General features: G+C 37.6%; 1 long non-coding RNA gene across 1 annotated transcript in view; it reads right to left on the bottom strand.

Annotated features, from left to right (window-relative positions):
- Window positions 1–4,472: 4,472 nt before the first annotated feature.
- The window catches only part of LOC115071736, a 21,363-nt gene continuing 17,286 nt past the window's right edge, over window positions 4,473–8,549 (bottom strand). The window contains exons 2-3 of the long non-coding RNA XR_003850818.1: window positions 5,252–5,393; window positions 4,473–4,548 (exon numbers count right to left, since the gene is read on the bottom strand). This is a non-coding gene — a long non-coding RNA (uncharacterized LOC115071736). The remainder of the gene's footprint in view (window positions 4,549–5,251; window positions 5,394–8,549) is intronic.

Below are 8,549 nucleotides of genomic sequence, written 5' to 3'. Positions count from 1 at the left end.
CACCTGGGAAGAGAGTCTCAGCAAGGGGTGGGGGAGTGGGTAATCCAGATCAAGTTGGCCCATGGGCATGTCTGTGGGGAATTGTCTTGATTACCTTAATGAATGTAGGAAAACCCAGCCTGAAACTGGGCAGCACCTTCCCTGAGTTTGGGGTCCTGGACTATATGAAAGGGAGGCAGTGAGATGAGCAAGCATGAGATGGCAAGTATGTGGGTATGTATCCTCTCTCTGCTCTTGACTGTGGATGTAACTATCTGCTTCAAGTTCCTGCTGCTTTGGTTTCCCTCCAATGATGGACTGTAATATGAGCCAATTAAACTCTTTGTTCCCTAAATTGCTTGTGTTAGGGTATTTTATCACAGCAACAGGAAATGAAACTAAGAAACATTTTACTGGTTAATAGCTTATTTCTTTTTAGTGCTGTGTATAATATTCCATTGTCATATGTACCACATAGTCTTTCTCCAGTCAAGTAGGGAAGGACATCTTTATTACTTCTTAGAGTTGGCATTATGAATAAATCTACTGTAGTATCTGTGTGCAAGCATACTCTGGATGATGGTAAGGTGTGGAATTGCTGAATTGTAGGCTTAGCTGTGTAAGAAACTCAAACTATCTCAGAGTGGTATTGACCTAACAGAAGGATTAGAAGTGCTCTTTCTGCTTCCATCTTCTGGAATCTGAACTAAATTTGCATAGTAATTTCAGAATCATTCTTCTGTTCTAAGGCAAGCATATGGAACTCTAATATTTGGGATGTGACTCCTCTTGATAAAGAGCTACTACAAAGGGACCTCTAAGCATTCATGTGTCACCATGGAGTTTTTAGGTTCACTAGTTCTGATTTATTTTACACATGGCATCTTATATCTTTAACCACACTTCTGATTATCATCTTCTACACTATGGAAACTCCTTGAAGAAAACTAAAAAGATATTCAGATATTTTTCTAATTTTTTTATATAAGCATGCTTTATAAATCATTAGTATATAATAAATATTAACTGACTTACTCTTCAGATTAACTAACTGGGAATGCACTAAATATATTGTGTCTCCTTCATGTATTTATTCATATGTAAGAGAGCACCTACTGTGTCCTAGCTTGTGAATAGTTGCTCATAATATAGGAACACACTGGAGAAAACAGTGACTTTTGAATATAATTGCTATATAGAACTTGATATTTATTAAGAATGAAAGTATATAATAGTGTAATTTACACACAATAAAATTAACCATCTCTATATTTTAACAGCAAGGTGCTACAGGAGCCATCTCAGAAAAAGGGAACAGCATGACACAAGAGCTCATGGGGAAGGAGGAGCCACTGAAATAAAATGTCTTGAAATATATGAAAGAGTGAAAAAGTTCTAAAAACAAAAACTACATATGCAATGTCAATGAATAGAGGTAGTTTAACATGCTGAGAAACAGAAAGAAGCACCGTCTCCTCCAAGAAGGAGATAGAAGAGAAAGTAAGGAATATACTGGAACTTATAGGCACAGGAAAGGACTTTCTCAACAGGACCCTGATAGAACAGTCATTAAGACCAACAGTTGACAAATGGGACCTCATGAAACTAAGACACTTCTGTACGGCAAAGGACTCCATCATTTGACTGAAGAGGCAGCCTACAAAATGGGGAAAAAAATCTGTCAGATGTAGAAATACATCTGACAGAGGGTTGGTATCTAGAATATACTAAGAACTAAAAATAAAATAAGCATCAAAAACACAAACAACCCAACTGTAGATTACAGCAAAGAACTAAAAGTATTCTCAAAAGATGGACCACAAATGGCTGAAAAATATTTAAAAATATGATCAACCTCTTCAGCCACCAGGGAAATGCAGATTAAAACTAGTTTGAGATATCATCTTACCCCAGTCATAAATGGCTAAGGTTTAAAACACAAATGATGACAAATCCTGATATGGATGTGGAGGAAGGGGGAGCACTGCTGGAGGGAGTGCCAAGTGTTGCAGCTATTATGGAAATCAGTGTGAAAGTTCCCCCAAAAGTTAAACATAGGTGTCCTATATGATTCAGCCATACCACTCTTGGACTTATACCCAAAGGCCTCTGCATCGTATTGCAGAGATACCCATTCATCCATGTTCATTATTACCCTATTCATAATAGCCAGGAAATGGAAACAATCTAGATGTTTATGAATGCGTAAATGGATAAGGAAAGTATGGTGCATTTACACAATGAGCTATTATTCAGCTGTTAAGAAAAAGTAAAATTGTGAAATTATGTAATTGACAGGTGAATTACTGGAACTGGAGACAACCACCCTGAATGAGGTAACCAAGACCAACTACGAACACTGTGAGCTACAATGATGATTGACCTGGCAAAACATATCTATTGGTGCAATAGTGGCACAAATGTTACTGAGTATCAATCATTCTGTGATTGGATTTAAGGCCTGATTCACAAGATGGAGCTAATATTGGTACTGTTTTCAGGGCTAATAACCTGTGGCTAGACAGTTACAGGCCATAGGGGAGAGCCTACTACTATTACTTTCCTAAATGGACACAGTGTTAAACCAACTCTTAATGACTTACTGCTATACCTATAGATTAATGCACCTCTCAATGCTCACCTTCTTGCAGCTGATGATGATTAATGTAGAGACTCATAACTGGTCTACATGCTGAGAATAAGAGCTTGCAGAGGGCTCAGTCCTAAATGAGACGCCTATATCACACTCTTTCTTCCCAAAGCTGGGGGATCATTGAAGAGGAGGGGACTGAAAGATTGTAAGAATCAGCAATGTTGGATGACTGTAAGGAAAGAGTGTTTTCCAGACAGCAGGGAAGCTGAACATATGAACTCACAGCAGTTATGACAACATATGCAAGACTTACTCAAGCTCAAGTCAGACAAAATCTCAACATGGGGGCAGGACAAGAAGCCCCAACCTTAGCTGAGGAACTATTGGGAATTGATAGTTGCTTGGGGAAGGGGGAGTCAGTTTTCTTCAAGGGTATGACATTGAATTGGTAGACCAGGCTTCAAGAAATGGACCTAACTAAGGAATACAAATTAGATTGGAGAGATTTTTAGAAAAATAAGAAAACAGAAAAGAAGCTGAGAGGTTAGTAAGGTAGGGGTGGAGATGGGGGAGGGGTTTGAATACGACTAAAATACATTGTGTGAAATTCCCAAAGAATCAATAAAAATATTTTTAAAATTTTGAAAAAGAAAAAGAAATAGAAAAGAAATAGAAAAACAAATGAGAAAAATCAATAATACCATATCTGGTTTAAAAAAGCTCAAAAATGATAAACTACCTATATAGGCTAAGGTCAAAGTAGTAGAATCAGAAATGAGAGGGGACATAAAAAGTGATAAAAAATAATACTAAGCACAATTGTACACTCATATACTAAGTATATTAGATGAAGTGGATAAATTCCTAGAATGGTAAAAGCTACCAGAACTGGCCCTAGGAGAAACAGACAATCTGAATAAATCTATAAGAATGAAGATAGTGAAATATTAAAAACAAGCCAAACAAACAAATGAAAACTTTCCACAACATAAAGTCCTTGCTCAGATGTATCTAAAACCTAATTCTACCAAATGTTAAAGAATTATCAACATCAGGTGTCCATAAACACTTTAAAAAACACAAAGAAGGGAACAGTTTGTGCTTCATTCTACTATTATAGGAAAAGCAGTCAAAGTCATAAGAAAGCTACAGAAAAAGTACTCATGAATGTGAGGCAGATATTTTCAAAAACTATTCACAAATTGAATCTGACATCATAGAAGGGAATAGGTGGCAGGAGCATTAGAATTCAAGGTTGATTCAGCATCTGAAAACCATTATTGTAATAAATATAAAATTTAAAAATAAATCACATAATAAATTCAATAGATATAGAGGGAGATTTGAAACAGTCAAAAATTGCTTCATTATAAAAACAATGAATTAATAAATAATAGAAGGGAAATGCACAGCTCACATCCTTAGCATTGAAAGCTTACTTCTGAGATTAGGAATAAAGATGTCCTCTTTCAGTATTTATACTCAATATTATGGTGGAAGTGGTAGCCAGTGAACTATGCCAGAAAAAGACACAGAAGATTTCAATAAAATCATATCTGTAATGGCTAATCTTGTACAATATATGAAGGAATCCACATATAAGAATTATAATAAGTGAGTTTAGTAAACTTGCATAATGCGAGGCCAATATATAAAGTCAATTTTATTTACTAAATAAAGAATGTAATGCCCTTTACAATAGAAAGTAAAAAGTAGAATAAAAACTGTACACAATCAAGAGCTGTAAAACCTATATTCTGAAAATTACAAAGCCTTGTTGAAAGGAATTCAAGAAAAAAATCTAGAAAGATATTCCAGTTCACAGACCAGAAGAGTTAGCACAGCTGTGATGACATTAACCTCACCTCATGTATATATTCAACACAATTCATATCAGAATCCAAGATTGCTTCTTTGTGGACATTAGCAAGCTGATTCTGAAATCCATATGGAATTCCAGAGAAGTGAAAACAGTTCTGAAAAGGAATGAATTAGGAAGACTTTCATTTGCTAATTTCAAAACTCCACACAATAGAACAGTAATTATGATAATATGGTGCTGCCACCAAACGAGACATGCTTATCAATGGGATAGAACTGAGCATCCAAAAGTCAACCACTTACGGTTACGTGATTATCAATAACAGTGGCTAGAACATTTCATGCTAAAGGAAGTTTCATTTTCAATTTTATACATGGTTCTGTGACAATTGAATATCCATAAAGGGTCAAAGTCCTTGCCTTATTTCTGTGTTTATTATCATTTTAAAAATATTTTATTGATTCTTTGACAATTTCATTTTTGGTACTTTATTTTATTTTATTTTATTTTTTTAAACAGAGTGTAGGGTACTGGTTTATTTACAGAAGAGTGGGCACCCCACATTTATGGCTGTGCCATAAAGTCCACACTCAAATACAGATCCTGTGACCTCCTGACAGCCACACAAAATGGTGAGAGAGGTGCCTCTTGGTGTTCTTGGCTTATATATCCTTTGCCTATCCTCCGTCATGCAGCTAAGTTCGACTGATTGGGTGGGAGGGGTAAATGACTCCCCCCTTGACTCCTTGATGAGAATTGGAAGGAGGTGTGACTATAGCTTGCCAGCATAGTGGTCAGAAGACATTTCCAGTTAACACTCCACCCCTTCCTCTGACTTTGACATTCTTTCCACCAACCTCTTCTGAAAAGCTCCCTGATCCCTGGAGCGGGTGGTAGATGTGGGATGATCTTCCTCCCATTGCAGCAAGGCACTGAGTTTCCAGGTCTCTGCATCATTTGTTTTCCATGGGCTTCTGGCCAGTTTCAGTGGGATTCCATCTAAAATAAAAACACACACAGCAAGAAGCAAGAACATCTGAACAGTGACTGCTATAATAACTTAACCTATGGGTGTAAACATGCATGCTTGGTCGGCACTTTAGCAGGTGCATCATTTCCTCTAACAAAGCAATTGCAGTTACTTCCCACTGGGGCCTATGTTCTCCTCTGCCACAGGGAGTTGGCCGGGTCCACAGTACCAGATGTGTGTTCCACCCCTAAAGCGGGCATTATATCCAATCGAAAATTTGCTGGTTGTTCAAACACTAGATGCTCTACTATTGCACCAGCAGGAACATCTTGTTTTGGATGTTGATAATGAAACATTCTGGGTCCATCATTGAGATGAATTATAGGAGACTATTCTCCTACAGTCATCTGTGTGTTGTTTTTTGGTACATGAAATCCACCTATCCAGTGTCAGGGGGTTTCCAGCTTAGTCCAAACTTGATTTTTTTCCCTCTCCTGCACTCACATCATGCAGTGTATTCAGCAGTAGGTTTTTTCTGTCCACTTCCAGTGTACAATCAACATTATTGGCAATGGCCTTTATTGTTTTGGGGACCTGTAGTGTCCCCCAGGTGAACAGCTCATAGGGGAAACACACCCCTGGCACAGGGATTTTCATTTAACAACTGTATTGCTTTTGAAAGGGCTTTCTTCTATCCCTGTAGGGTTCCTTCTGTGCTTAGGGTTTTTTTGTTTGTTTGTTTGTTTGTTCTTTGTTTTTTTTACTGTATATCTGGAGAATTTTTCCCCTTTTATTCCCATAGTTCTTTGTATAGTCCTCCTTTCCCCACCTTTAACTACCCCCTTCTTACATAGTTCTCCCTTAATAACTACTTTATCCTATCCTTCTCTCTCAGGTCCTTCTTTCCCTTTACCTCACTCTTCATACTGTATTTTGATAACATGCAGAACTCCTCCTCCATCTCCACTGCTACCCTACTACCAACCCACTAGAATTCATATCTTCTATTACTATTTTTATTTTTTTTAAGGATTATTGAGCCAGACATGGTCATGTATGTCTTTAATCCCAGCATTTGAGGGGCAGAGGCAGGCAGATCTCTGTGAGATCAAAGCCAGCCTGGTCTATATAGTGAGTTCAAGGCCACCTGAGACTACAGATAAATCTTGTCTCAAAACAAACAAATACCCCGTACAAGGACTAATGGGTCTGTGTTCTCCAAACAGTCTTGGGTATGGGTTTATCCCTAGGAGTCTGGTATCTATTAAGTTTCACACCCCTAAAGAAAATGTGCTCTCCTAGCAGTTATCAATTGCTAATAGTTCTTCAGCTAGGGATGGTGCTTTCCACCTACTTCTCCCATCCATTCAGGTCTTTGTCTGACTTGGGCTTGGGCTTGGACATGTCTTGCTGTTACAAGCTCTGAGGGTTTATATTTGCAACCACCTTGTGGTTTCCAGACAACAAGGTTTCCTTGTAGTCATCAAAATGCCAAAAATAGATTTAGTACATGATCCAACTGTGTTATTCTTGGGGATATGCCCAAAGGATTAGGATAGGGCAGGGATAACTAACATTAAAGGCCTTTCGAGTTTTGAGGAAGTCATATGGAAACGTTCTATTGTAGAAATATATATATCCCATAAAAAGAGTTTAAACTGGGTGTGGTTGTGCATGCCTTTAATCTCAGCACTAGGGAGGCAAAAGCAAGCAGATCTTTGTAAGTTTGAGGCCAGCCTAGTCTACAGAGTGAGGTCCAGAACAGCTGGCATGACAGGGAGATCCCATCTCAAAAAGACAACAACAACAAAAGTTTAAATATAGTTTACCCTATAATGGATGGCCCCAATGAACACCACAGGTTAGAAAAAAAAAAGCCCAGTGTCTATAAAGGACTCCCCTTTTGTGGAATTGTTGACCAGAGAGGTCCCATAGACCTTAAAACAATACTGACTATTGACATTACTCTTGGTTACTCAAGAAATTGAGAGTAAGACCCTATTGGTGAAGACACTACAAATTCAAGTCATAGACAAGTAGAAATCAAGCTTGTATTGACCTCAAAGCTTCATCTCTACTGGCTAGCTCTCATAGTACTAGAAGGTGCTGTGCATACCACTGGAAGGGAAAGGTAAACATTAACATTGCATAGCTGTGAACTCTGTAGCTACAATAATTGGTCTGGCACAATATGCCTGCTGGTGCAATAGTGGCATGGATGTTATAGGAGTAACCAACAACCTTCTGATTTGATTTAAGCTTTACTTCAAAAAATGGAGCCCATACCTGGAAATGTTTTCAGGGATAAGGACCTGTGGCTAGACAAGTCACAGCTTGTAGGGGAGAAACTACTATTATCATTCAGCTAAATAGACATAGTATTAAAGTAAGTCATACTAACTCATTGTTATACCCATAGATTTGTGCATCTCTTAACAATTACCAAAAAAGCCTCCTTTTGCAACAGGTAGTGATTAACAGAGAGGCCTGTGGCTTGTCAGTATGTGGAGAGAATAAAAGACTGCAGAGGGCCTCTCCCAAATTGAATACCTGTGTCATGCTCTCTCTTCTCCACTCTCAGGGAAAGATTGGGTGGAAATATTTTAAGACTTCTATTTATATTATATGCAAAAATTAACTCAAAATGGATATAAGACCTAAAATTATAAAACATTTTGAAGACATTTAGGGATAAATCTTCTTTAAAAAGTATTTTATTTATTATTTTTATTTTATGTGTATGAGTGTATTTCCTCTGTGTATGTAAGTGCACCCATGTCATGCAATGCCCATGGAGGTCAGAAAAGGGCATCAGATCCCCTGGAACTGGAGCTATGGATGGTTGTTAGCACCACGTGGGTGCTTGGAACTGAACCCAGCTCCTTGCAAGAGAGGCAATGCTCTTAACTACTGAGCAATCAGCTCTCATTCTGGATAAGTCGTAATAATTTCAAATCTGCAAATAAATCTTTAGTATGAAGCTTAAAGCATAAGAAGTGAAATAATTAGATAAATTTTACTTAAGCAGAAATTAAACAATATGTGCATCAAAGAGCTCCAAAGAAAGTGAAGAAAGAACCCACTGAATGGGAAAAGAAAATTTTCTTAGTAAGCATATTGTATCTATCTCCCTATCAATCATCATTAATCTATCTATCATCTATCTGTCTATCTATCTATCATCT

The sequence above is a fragment of the Nannospalax galili genome, unplaced genomic scaffold (assembly GCF_000622305.1).
Source record: "Nannospalax galili isolate Female #2095 unplaced genomic scaffold, S.galili_v1.0 scaffold541, whole genome shotgun sequence".
Classification (NCBI taxonomy): domain Eukaryota; kingdom Metazoa; phylum Chordata; class Mammalia; order Rodentia; family Spalacidae; genus Nannospalax; species Nannospalax galili.
This window is presented reverse-complemented; position numbering and strand designations above follow the sequence as displayed.